This window comes from Procambarus clarkii, chromosome 36 (assembly GCF_040958095.1).
Source record: "Procambarus clarkii isolate CNS0578487 chromosome 36, FALCON_Pclarkii_2.0, whole genome shotgun sequence".
NCBI lineage: Eukaryota > Metazoa > Arthropoda > Malacostraca > Decapoda > Cambaridae > Procambarus > Procambarus clarkii.
The window spans coordinates 26,393,001-26,406,774 of record NC_091185.1 but is presented as its reverse complement, the minus strand read 5'-3'; positions in this window follow the sequence as shown (position 1 = coordinate 26,406,774).

Sequence of the window (13,774 nt, the reverse complement as noted above, 5' to 3'; positions counted from 1 at the left end):
AGAATCTGTTCTGAAATTTGTGTATGGAGGCGTCTTTTAGGACTTCTTCTTTCGGGCCATTCCACTTGTTGATCGCCCATACAGGAGTATAATTATTCCTATAAATCGACTCATTGGAGTTTCAAGATTCCATAAATGTCTTCTTGTCCAGCTTCTCATTTCATTTCCTTGTCCCCCTTTTCTTTTCCTATAGAATCGTGTATGTGGTGATCATAAGCTCTCAGTTCCAGATCTCACCCAGGAATGTTAGGTATAATTTCATAAGCATGTCCTCATAGCTTTGTCCTCGGAATTATGACCCTAATCTTGGAGCTACACCGTCACTCTTGCAATCTTGGGGTTTGTGCTACGCATGATGTGGATTCCAGGCCAGTACCACGAACTCTAATATTGACCTTGCACATGCTGTTTAAATTATTTTTTTATAGAGTTTAGTCTGTATACAGTTTACAATGTTAAAAACAAAATAGTAACCTGCACTTAGCTTACCAACAAGTTCTTCCCGGGAGAAGAACTCGCCAGATAAGTCGTGAAGTGATATTACCAGACCAAAGTTTCCACTTCACAAAAATGCACTCCGAACCTCGTGCCATCTAATGTGCGTAACGTTATGCAACTCGTTTTTTGCAACATGAAGGCCATTAATACAGATATGCTTCAATATTTTGCTTCTGAATTGCTAATAAAATAAAATTGCAGTTTCAATTTATTTCAAGTACACGCGAACTGCAAAAGATATCTGCTCAGATAACGTGCAGTTCTATATTTCAACAACCAAAATAAATAACAGCTGACATGTAAAAAACATTCATATATTTTTTAAATAATAATAATACCAGTCAGTGCCATATATGACTAATTGATTAATGTGTACTCAGCACGACTGAGAAATTTGCAAAAATTATTCCCAAAATATGCAGAATCTGTGGGACCTGTTTTGGCGTAGCTAACTAAAGAGATATTTACACAAATTGATAAACACCTCCAACGCCTGTCAGTCAGAGAATACTCCCCTATTCTCTAATTTGCTATCACGTAAAAACTAGAATCGTAGCTTCCTTGAGCAGTCGCAGCCATCAATATGGTTGGTAATGATGAAGTACTCTCCGTGGCGCAGTGGTAAAACACTCTCCCGTCACTTCGCAAACGCTTTGGCCTGGGTTCGTATCCTGGCCGGGGAGAATTGACTGGGCGCCAATCCTTAACTGTAGCCTATGTTCACCCAGCATTGAATAGGTACCTGGTTGTTAAACAATTTGGCGGGTCGTATTTCGGGGAAAAATTAGGATTAAGAACCTGCCCGCAACGATATTTGTGTTAGTGGATTTACAAGAATGTAAGAACTCTTATATATATATATATATATATATATATATATATATATATATATATATATATATATATATATATATATATATATATATATATATACACAAAAATATATGTATAGCAACATTAGGAACATCTTTAATTTTAAATTATAAATTAATGAATTAAATATCGGACTTGTCTCAAGAATTTCCAGGTAGACGCGAATCTGTGGCCACCTGGGTCCTGCTCCAGCATAAACACACTGCACTAAACAGACTCTAAATCACTATGAAATACAGGTGATATTTCTAATTGTTGTAGTGCTAAAATTTCATTAATCTGTCATAGTATCAGCTTACTAGAACCCATGTATCCTTAAAGTCTTAAATTAGATTAATGGAAAACTACCCCATAACTTTGAACAACTAATGTACCTTGACCACATTTGCTTCATGATTCATATATAAGGAAAATATGGCCTGGCTTGACCAGCTACTACGAACACTAGAAGGCATCCATCAGTCTCAGGAGACTTTGGAGTTGCACACACTGGTTGAAGGTGTGGAGTGGCTTCTCCAGGGCGTAAAGCCAACACGACTAGATTCTTACACCAGCGATGGCTGGCTCTCCTGTACAGGCCCATTATGGGATGTCTTGACTAAACACGAGGTGACAGAAGTTAGTATATATCCTTGATCTTAGGAATTCCTGGGGGTAGATAGAACCACTCCGAGGAACATACTAAATCAGTCATTGAATCTGAGAGCTCGTAGAAATACCCCATCGTAGATAGCATAAGTAAGGACTGGTATTCATTAGGCACAAGTGTAGTTACCTAAGAGTAACACCTGTACATCTTTCTTCTTCATCTTTCTTTCTTTCTTTCTTTACATTTATTGAAGATCTTAAAAGCACCAGAGTACTACGAAGTTGTTTAACAATATTGACATGGGATTGTAAAATTTCGAAGCTCGTAAATAGCTAACTATATGTAAGCAAAGGCGCCAGGATTTAGGATAGATGAACAGGTTTCGTAATGGTTGATGAATCCTTGCGAGTGATACTGATCTTTCCCGCGGTAAAATATATACTTTTTCGCTTCGAGAGCTGGAGTTACAGTCTATATATTAGGGGATGGCCAAACTTGTTTACTGTAAGAGTACTGTAAGGGGTGACTTACTGGAAGAGTACTGTAAGGGGTGACTTACTGGAAGAGTACTGTAAGGGGTGACTTACTGGAAGAGTACTGTAAGGGGTGACTTACTGGAAGAGTACTGTAAGGGGTGACTTACTGGAAGAGTACTGTAAGGGGTGACTTACTGGAAGAGTACTGTAAGGGGTGACTTACTGTAAGAGTACTGTAAGGGGTGACTTACTGTAAGAGTACTGTAAGGGGTGACTTACTGGAAGAGTACTGTAAGGGGTGACTTACTGGAAGAGTGCTGTAAGGGGTGACTTACTGGAAGAGTACTGTAAGGGGTGACTTACTGGAAGAGTGCTGTAAGGGGTGACTTACTGGAAGAGTACTGTAAGGGGTGACTTACTGGAAGAGTGCTGTAAGGGGTGACTTACTGGAAGAGTACTGTAAGGGGTGACTTACTGGAAGAGTGCTGTAAGGGGTGACTTACTGGAAGAGTACTGTAAGGGGTGACTTACTGGAAGAGTGCTGTAAGGGGTGACTTACTGGAAGAGTACTGTAAGGGGTGACTTACTGGAAGAGTACTGTAAGGGGTGACTTACTGGAAGAGTGCTGTAAGGAGTGACTTACTGGAAGAATGCTGTAAGGGGTGACTTACTGGAAGAGTACTGTAAGGGGTGACTTACTGGAAGAGTGCTGTAAGGGGTGACTTACTGGAAGAGTGCTGTAATGGGTGACTTACTGGAAGAGTACTGTAAGGGGTGACTTACTGGAAGAGTACTGTAAGGGGTGACTTACTGGAAGAGTGCTGTAAGGGGTGACTTACTGGAAGAGTGCTGTAAGGGGTGACTTACTGGAAGAGTACTGTAAGGGGTGACTTACTGGAAGAGTGCTGTAAGGGGTGACTTACTGGAAGAGTGCTGTAAGGGGTGACTTACTGGAAGAGTGCTGTAAGGGGTGACTTACTGGAAGAGTGCTGTAAGGGGTGACTTACTGGAAGAGTGCTGTAAGGGGTGACTTACTGGAAGAGTGCTGTAAGGGGTGACTTACTGGAAGAGTCATAAATGACAGTGCACAGTGGCCTCCAGACATATCAGCAAGATTTACATTCGTTTATTTATTTATTTATTTTATTTATGAATATATACAAGAGTTCTTACAGTTTTGTTCAGCCACTAGAAGGCATAGCTTTTTGGGCAGGTTCTTAGTCGTAATTTTCACACACACACACACACACACACACACACACACACACACACACACACACACACACACACACACACACACACACACACACACACACACACACACACACACACACACACACACACACACACACACACACACACACACACACACACACAGGAAGTGATGTGGTGGAGGCTGACTCCATACACAGTTTCAAGTGTAGATATGACAGAGCCCAGTAGGCTCAGGAATCTGTACACCTGTTGATTGACGGTTGAGAGGCGGGACCAAAGAGCCAGAGCTCAACCCCCGCAAACACAACTAGGTGAGTACAACTAGGTGAGTACACAGTTGTGTGTGTTGATTGACCATTGCCACTTGATTGACAGTTGAGAGGCGGGACCAAAGAGCCAAAGCTCAACCCCCGCAAGCACAATTAGGTGAGTACAATTAGGTGAGTACACATAAACACACACTCACACACACACACACACACACACACACATACGTCCAGGAAGCAGCCCGTAGCAGATGTTTAACTCCCAGGTACCTATTTATTGCTAGGTGAACAGAAGTATAAGGGTGAAAGAAACTCTGGCTATTAGTTTCCGTCTCCGCCTGGATAGTACCCGGACCCCAAATTAGGACTACGAACCCCGAGCCCTGTCCACTCAGCCGTCAGGAGCCCCGTTTATGTTTTGATAGTTATTTACACATTTTGTTAACAATAATTTATAAGTCTTAAAAATGCATTTTAAATGCAATAAAATTTATTCATGCATGCAATTTTTAAACAAAATTTGCTTTAGTTTCAATAATCACAAAGACAAATATTAAAAAAAACTAATTTTCCAAAATATTTGAAATAATATAATCAGATTTCCATCTGATTAATCTTATTTTAATTATATTTTTATTTAAAACAATTAAATGCTACTTATATCAGACTATTAAAAACGTTATTTACTGCTAGCAGCGGTCGTGCGGATCTCCATCTTAGTTGTAAGTCGTTTACAAACTGGCTCATATGTTGTCAGTACTGGACGGTAGAGCGACGGTCTCACATCATGCAGGTCGGCGTTCAATCCCCGACCGTCCAAGTGGTTGGGAACCATTCCTTTCCCTCCGTCCCATCCCAAATCCTTATCTTGACCCCTTCCATGTGCTATATAGTCGTGATGGCTTTGCGCTTTCCCCTAATTGTTCGTAGGTCCATCATGTGTTGAACTGCAAGACTGCGCGTGGCTTCCACTTCACAGACTTCGTTACAGAGTACACTGATTACTGTGTGAATCAGAATCACTGATTCACGACAGTATGTTGTGCTGAACATTGAAATGAGTGCTACACTAGTTTTCTTTAGTTCAAAATATATTTTAGTTCTGAAACTTGTTTCCAAAACTCAACTGTAGACTCGGGTTCATGTATCATCTATAGACACGGGTCCTCCTATAATTTACCTTTGATCCATTTCCACCGCAGATGATTCCTGAACCAGAGGTTAGGGACTCGGACAACTATCATTGACCACATCAACCAGGAATTGATTTACAGGGAGTACAAAGCAAAGCTTCAGCTTCTGAAAGTCAACAAACCTGACTGGGAAATTATCAAGCAGTCCCAGTAGTTTATCTTTGTAATCTTCCAGTTAATTTGCTTTTATTTCAGTATCAGGAACTGTATTAACTCTCATATTGATATAGGGGAAGTCACTGAAGTTTCTTAATATATATGTCTGAAAATTTAATTTTTAATTTCTAAAGTTGAAAATTGTTTGAGAAAGATCATAAATAATCTTATCTTTCCCCTGGAATGCCAAGTTGAGAGCTTGTAGATGATTCATTATATCAGTAAGAAACATTAGAGGTTGCATCCATTCACCATTGTCTAGCTGAGGATAGGATCATTTATTTGCTTCAAAAAAGTAATATTGGGCTCCAATAGATCTACAAACCTATTCAAGACATTAATGGTTGACAACCATCTCACAATGGAGCAGTAAGAGGCGTCAAAACGTTTATCCTCAAGCTTCAATTCTTCAATACAATTTTTGAATCGTCGGTGGATCTGCCACTTTTCGCGTAATTAAAAATTTCAAGATTATCAAAATTTCAAGATCATCATCAAAATTTCAAGATCATCATAAAAATTTCACGATCATGATAAAAAATTTCAAGACATCATCAAAAGTTCAAAATCTTTCATGTCATTTTCATGCTTGAAGCATCTGGCTGCCAGGTGTTCACAATGAATAGGGAGACAATCTGGAAGGCTGGGATTACTTTTCATAAGTGAAATTAATCCCACATTTTCCCCCACTATTGCAGGTACTCCATCTGGTGCAACACTGACGACTTTTTAGTGGAACAATCAGCAGTGAATGGGTACCTGATTGTTAAACGATTTGACGGGTTGTTAAATCCGATTGTTAAATCGTATTCCGGGTACAAATTAGGATTAAGGACCTGCCCGAAACGCTATGCCTGCTAATGGCTTTACAAGAACCTTGTTTATTCAAAAAACAAAATCTGCATTGCTTTCAAGGTTCTGTCAAGCGCAGTTTTAATGACTTCACCACCATTTCTTTTTTTAATTCCACGAAATCCAACATCTTTCTTTCACATTTACACGAGAGGAAACATATCGAGCAAATATTGCCAGTTGTGGGTTGTCTTGTATGTCTATCGATTCGTCAAGAGCTAAGCTGAATACTAGACAATTTTCTACATCATTTTGCATTTTGGTGCAACAAAAGCAGGGCTGTGAGAGAGGCGCCTCTCTGTAGTGTACTCACCTATTTGTGCTTGCGGGGGTTGAGCTCTGGCTCTTTGGTCCCACCTCTCAACTGTCAATCAACTGGTGTACAGGTTCCTGAGCCCTATCTAGAGCCCTGGGCTCTATTATATCTACACTTGAAACTGTGTATGGAGTCAGCCTCCACCACATTACTTCCTAATGCATTCCATTTGTCAACTACTCTGACACTAAAAAAAAAATTCTAATATCTCTGTGGCTGAGTGTGGCGTGAAGGTGGTGTTTGTGCTGTTAGTCGCTCGTGTTTTGTGTTATGTGGATCTAACTGTAACACCTCGGATATATTCTTCCTAATAAACTGGTCATCATAATATGGGGGTTTAGCGTGAGTAATAGTCCATGATATAACTGAACTGGCTTTAGACGTTGTATCAGCTCCCTTACTGAACAATGTCAACACTGTCTGGTGGTTATTTATTGATGATTTTGACTGATTTAACTTATTTTTCCTTAAGTCTGATTTAGGTGGGTAATCATACGAAACGTCTTAGTGATTAGTTTCAAATTTGCGTTTCAAGTTAGTGGATTTGTAATGATTGATTGGCACTTGGCAGATAAATCACAAAAGTTTACCTACTTTAACAGTGAATGTAAACTCTTCCTCCAACTATGGCTGAAAATTTCTGTTTTCATCTTCATATTTTCGTTTCATACAATTTTTTGAAGCCATCTTCCTTCACAAAATTTTCACAGACACTCTAAATAACATATGAAGTTTACCAGCCAGTGAACAAATCCACAAGGGCCGTGACGAGGGGTTCGAACCTACGTCCGAGAGGAACCCAGAGGCGTCTTAATCAACTGAGCTACGACATGGTCAAAATAATAGCAACCGGGAAATCACCTTGACCTACAACGGATCCTGCCGTCTCTCCGAGACACAAACCAGGTTTTTACACAATACCCCTATATGCCCAAGCGCTGCCAATAAGCTATTCTACTTCTTCGCCCTTTGTTTATTTGATATATCACGCTATAGTTCATTTGATGCATCACGCTATTGTGATTTCTGTGTGTAATGAAGTAAGGGCGAAGAGGTAGAACAGCCTGTTGTCAGAGCCCGGGTGCATGGAGGAATTGTGTAAAAACCTGGTTTGTTTCTCGGAGAGACTGCAGGATCCGTGGTAGGTCAAGTTGATTTCCTGGTTGCAATTCTTTTGACCTTCTCGTAGCTCAGTCGATTCTGACGCCTCTGGGGTCCTCTCGGACGTAGGTTCGAACCCTCGTCACGGTCTTTGTGGATTTGTTCATTTGATGCATCACGCTTTTGTGATTTCTGTGTGTGTGTTTACCAGCCTGGTCTGCACAGTTCAACGTCTGCACCTATACTGACCTACCTTCCGTAGATTGATTTTTTTTTAGACTCAACTACTGGGAACAAAACGTTTCAAGTAGCACGGGCTATGGTGAGCCCGGAGTGAACTTACCTGGCACAGGAGCAGGGCAAGTAGCACGGGCTATGGTGAGCCCGTAGTGGACTTACCTGGCACAGGAGCGGGGCAAGTAGCACGGGCTATGGAGATACCGTAGTGTACTTACCTGGCACAGGAGCGGGGCAAGTAGCACGGGCTATGGAGAGCCCGGAGCGTACTTACCTGGCACAGGAGCCGGGATGTAACTCCTTCCGTAGATATCGCAAATCTTTATATAGCCGCCAGTTTCTTGCTTTGAATTCGGGTCGAAATTTCTAGAATATTTGAATTTTCTAGAATTTCTCACGAGTCGCATATTAAATTTAAAATGCATTCCGTCGAATTTGGATTACACTCACAAGTCACATTAAACACAATATACCACAAAATGTTTCATATTTGTTCATCATAACCTGAGAAATATATGATATACTTTTTAGTATTATTGAGTCTGTGGCATTATTTCACATTGTCACTTCCTTTTCTATGGGTTTTACCTCCCACCCTCCAATACCCACCAATAATTTCACAATGTAGAATATTTTTTGATTCTGTGTAGTGATATTTTCTATTATTCATGCTAAAAAAGTATATAAAATTACTATTATTCCCCCTCAAACTGTGCTTTTGTAGACGATGAGTCAGAATAACGTGGCTGAAGATATGATGGCCAAACCACACATCAGAAGATATGATAACCAAAGCACACACCAGAAGATATCATGAACAAACCACACATCAGAAGATATGATAACCAAAGCACACAACAGAAGATATCATGAGCAAACCACACATCAGAAGATATGATAACCAAAGCACACACCAGAAGATATCATGAGCAAACCACACATCAGAAGATATGATAACCAAAGCACACACCAGAAGATATCATGAGCAAACCACACATCAGAAGATATGATAACCAAAGCACACACCAGAAGATATCATGAGCAAACCACACATCAGAAGATATGATAACCAAAGCACACACCAGAAGATATCATGACCAACCCACACACCACAAGATGAGGAGACGACGACGTTTCGGTCCGTCCTGGATCATTATCGTGTGAGAGAAGAATAGAAGGTACAGGCAACTAAATAAGGAAGCAGTGAGGTGAGGAACAGGTGAGAGAAGAAGGTCATTTCTAGTAGAAGGTAAGTGTAAGGTGAAAGGGAAGAATAAGATGTGGTAAGAATAAGAGGAAAATAAGAAAAATGAAGAGAAAAGGGGGGGGGGTAAAAAAAGGGACTAGGCTTAAGTCAGATCACGTTTGTTAAGAAAGTTGGAGCATTTAAGTATATACTCTGAAAGGGAAGAGTCAACAGCAACAAAGCCAGGACTAAGGTTCACATTGCGTAGGTTGTGTCAGAGCCGATTCAACAAAACGGCGTCTGTGTAGAGGCAGGAAAAATTATTTTAGAAGAAGACCAATCAATTGGATGATTAGAGTCCTCAAACATGTCAGAAGAGAGCATTGTTTGTCAGACTTAAATCATCTTATGTGTTCCTTAAGTATTTTCTTTTGTGACCAAGAAAATTTTATATTTATAAATTTACCTATTTCTGATGAGGAAATGTTCACATAAAGTGATAATTTTCTTGTTTAGGGCTTCTATCCCTCTGACTAGTGTTCTAGCATCTTTGTTTAATCTCCAAAGGTCATTTTTGGAGAACTTCTCTTCCAGTTAAACCAAGATGCTAGAATACTAGTCAGAGGGATAGAAGCCCTAAACAGGAAAATAATCAATTCAGAATATGCGGTCATATTCAATGAAACATATATAAATGAAAACCTGCTGCCAGTATACACCAATATAAAGTGATAACAGTACAGCTTATGACTCAGAATTAACAAGTATTTAAACTAAAGTTGTATAAAAAAAAATGGGAATGCGTAGTTTCTCGATATTTACGATTATTCTGTAAAAATAGCAATGTAAATTATTCTGTAAAAGTAAAAATCAGTCGATAATTACTGTAAAGTAAAATATGTTTACTATTCTGTAAATCACTTTCACAAATCCGCCCAAATTGAAGTCAATCTCCATGTTTACGCAATACTGTTCTTGGCAGCGGTGTTCAAACTCATGTATATCTTGGTGAAAGTTCTTTACCTTGTTCCTCCGAGAACGCTCCTAAGTTTACGTTTTACAAGAACGCTCCTAAGTGAACGCTTGACGAGAACGCTCCTAAGATATATCTAAATGATCATCGAGGATTTGGACTCCTGCAGCCCATCGTTCTCTAGTTCTTCACCAGAGTTCTAACCAAATCTATATAGTTTTCGGCCTTCTGATTGTACTGAAAGCCCCAGACCACTCCAACAAAGCTGTTCGATGCTGCTTGTACTTCATAGTGACAGCTATATAGTCATATATAGACTAAATATGACTATAGCTATATAGTGTTCTCCATGTACTTTAGCTATATAGTGTTCTCCCTAAAATTACCCTACCTTACCTCCTTCGTATTGAGCCTCTTCGGGAATTCCTTGCACTCTAGGATCGTTTTTTATCTAAGGTCCAACGAAGACATTTGGTTCAAACATTGCCTCAGAGAGCTTACAGAAGAAGTCTTGATCATACTTGAAGGCTGCCAAATCCTTATCTATAACATTTGACAAAGCTATAGTGCCCAATCAGATGGTCCCATCAGGCCAAATCAGATGAGCCTTATAAAACATCAGCATCTTCCTAGTGTCACTTTGTGGTTCCTGTTTGGTAGATCTACTTCACAGAGAACTCAGTCTGCTGTCTTTGTGTTCCTTGGTGTCACTTGTCTTAAGGGCAAAGACAACATGGAGACTTGGAATAACCTATTTAGAAATCCTACAATAAGATATCCTACAATTCTAAAGTCTCAGATATCCTTCTAGCCATACTTACCATACTTCAAAGCACCCAGCATGGTCCTAATGATGTTGTAATCATCTCTGATGTGCACCGAGCCAGAGGAAGAGACGGGCACCTGTTTACATTATGGAGTAGCACACAACCTTGAGGCTTCTGGAGGAGCTGTCAGTGAAGAGGCACATTAGGTCGGGTTACAGGCCATTCTGAGTGCCTTGAACAGCCTGGTTAAATTGTGTCAGACGCAGAGCCCAGCAGGACACAAAAGCAAACTTTGTGAGGTTGGTAGGAATAATAGCTATGTTCTGTCTATTGGAGGCAAAATAATTAGGAAATGGCACTTACTTTGCAGGAACAAAAGTAAACTAAAACTTTGTTAACAGTGTAACGTAACATTAGCATCTGACTCTCATCAATATTATTAGTTCTCAATAATGAATAGTATTAGTTCTCAATAATGAATAATATTAGTTTTCAATAATGAATAATATTAGGTCTCAATAATGAATAATATTAGTTCTCAATAATGAATAATATTAGTTTTCAATAATGAATAATATTAGGTCTCAATAATGAATAATATTAGTTCTCATTAATGAAAAATATTAGTTCTCATTAATGAATAATATTAGTTCTCATTAATGAATAATATTAGTTCTCATTAATGAATAATATTAGTTCTCATTAATGAATAATATTAGTTCTCATTAATGAATAATATTAGTTCTCATTAATGAATAATATTAGTTCTCATTAATCAATAACATTAGTTCTCAATAATCAATAACATTAGTTCACAATAATCAATAATATTAGTTCTCAATAATCAATAATATTAGTTCTCAATAATCAATAATATTAGTTCTCAATAATCAATAATATTAGTTCTCAATAATCTATAATATTAGTTCTCAATAATCAATAATATTAGTTCTCAATAATCTATAATATTAGTTCTCAATAATCTATAATATTAGTTCTCAATAATCTATAATATTAGTTCTCACCCAATAAAGTAATGTTAGTACTCTACACCACTCAAGAAATAATACAAGTACTTGACACTCACCAATAAAGCAATACTTACACTTGACACCTCACCAGAAAAGTTTAGTACTAACCACTTTTCAGTAATCATTGTCTTCAATACAATTCCCATTATGTAAAGTAATTCCCATAGTAATTCCCATTTTTCTTGCCGAAGAGCCAAAAATTAATCACAGCCTACAGTTTACAGGTCTTCTATCGGTTTACGCCTCTACCTTCCCTCATTTCCGTTCCAGATAATAGTGCATTTATTTAATGGCAAACATTTATTTAGAATGAAATCTAATAAACGATAATTTTCAAATAATGATGTGAGCGAGAGAAATAAATCGCGTTGCAGGGCTCATCACTGGCATATTACCTCATAACTCAGGCAATTCTCTCACAGTTTCGCTCGGGAGATATATATCTGCAATTTATAAAAAGGAGATTTCTTTCTCCGCATTAAATTTGCGAAGAATTTGTCCACCCAAAAATGAGGTGTGAATGATTGCATCATTTGTGAAATTTATTTTTCTTAATAACGAATTGTGATGCTTTTACGGCAATTACAATATTATTTTATTTTAAAACCCTAATTTTATGAAAAAATTACACTAAATGTGGTTAAGACGAGAAAGAACATACATGCCCTTAATCCCTTAACCGGTCGACCAACACGACCGGACAAAAGAGGATGGTAGCCGAGGCTATTACCATCCCCCCGCCGGCATCTGGGAGGTGAAACCCTGCAAGAGTCAAATAGAGAGAAAGATCTGGGGGTTGATATCACACCAAACCTGTCCCCAGAAGCCCACATCAAAAGAATATTAACAGCGGCATATGCTAGACTGGCCATAATAAGAACTTTCTTTAGAAACTTGTGTAAGGAATCGTTCAGGACCCTGTATAACACTTATGTCAGACCAATCCTGGAGTATGCAGCTCCAGCCTGGAGTCCATACCTAGTTAAACACAAGACAAAGTTAGAGAAGATTCAGCGGAATGCCACCAGGCTCGTCCTGGAACTGAGAGGAATGAGCTACGAGGAAAGTTTAAAGGAGCTGAACCTCACATCCCTGGAAAACAGAAGAGTAAGGGGAGACATGATAACCACCTACAAAATTCTCAGGGAAATTGACAGGGTGGACAAAGACAAACTCTTTAGCACGGGTGGGACACGAACAAGGGGACACAGGTGGAAACTTAGTACCCAGATGAGTTACAGAGAAGTTAGAAAGAACTTTTTCAGAGTCAGAGTAGTTAATAAATGGAATGCACTAGGAAGTGATGTGGTGGAGGCTGACTCCATACACAGTTTCAAATGTAGATATGATAGAGCCCAGTAGGCTCAGGAATCTGTACACCAGTTGATTGACAGTTTAGAGGCGGGACCAAAGAGCCAAAGCTCAACCCCCACAAGCATAATTAGGTGAGCACACACACACACACACACATACACACACACACACACACACACACACACACACACACAAAACACTGAATGCAAAATTCCATGGAGTGTTCACAACCGAGCCTGAGCAGCTCCCATTGTTAGAAGAGATTACCCAAGATGAAAGGCTATCGGATATAGAGGTGACAGCAGAGGATGTAATGAAACAGTTGACAACACTGGATGCAAATAAAGCTGTTGGACCAGACAAAGTATCACCGTGGATACTCAAAGAGGCAGCGCAGGCTCTCAGCGTGCCTCTGGCAATGATCTTTAATGAGTCACTTATGTCGGGAGAATTGCCCAGTTGCTGGAAGGAGGCAAATGTCGTACCGATTTTCAAAAAGGGTGATAGGGAGGAGGCACTTAACTACAGACCCGTATCACTGACAAGCATCCCCTGCAAAATACTTGAAAGAATAATTAGGCTAAGACTTGTTGAGCACCTGGAGAGCATTGGGTTTGTAAACAAGCACCAACATGGGTTCTGGACAGGGAAATCATGCCTAACAAACCTTTTAGAATTCTATGATAAAGTAACAAGGATAAGGCAGGACAGAGAAGGCTGGGCAGACTGCT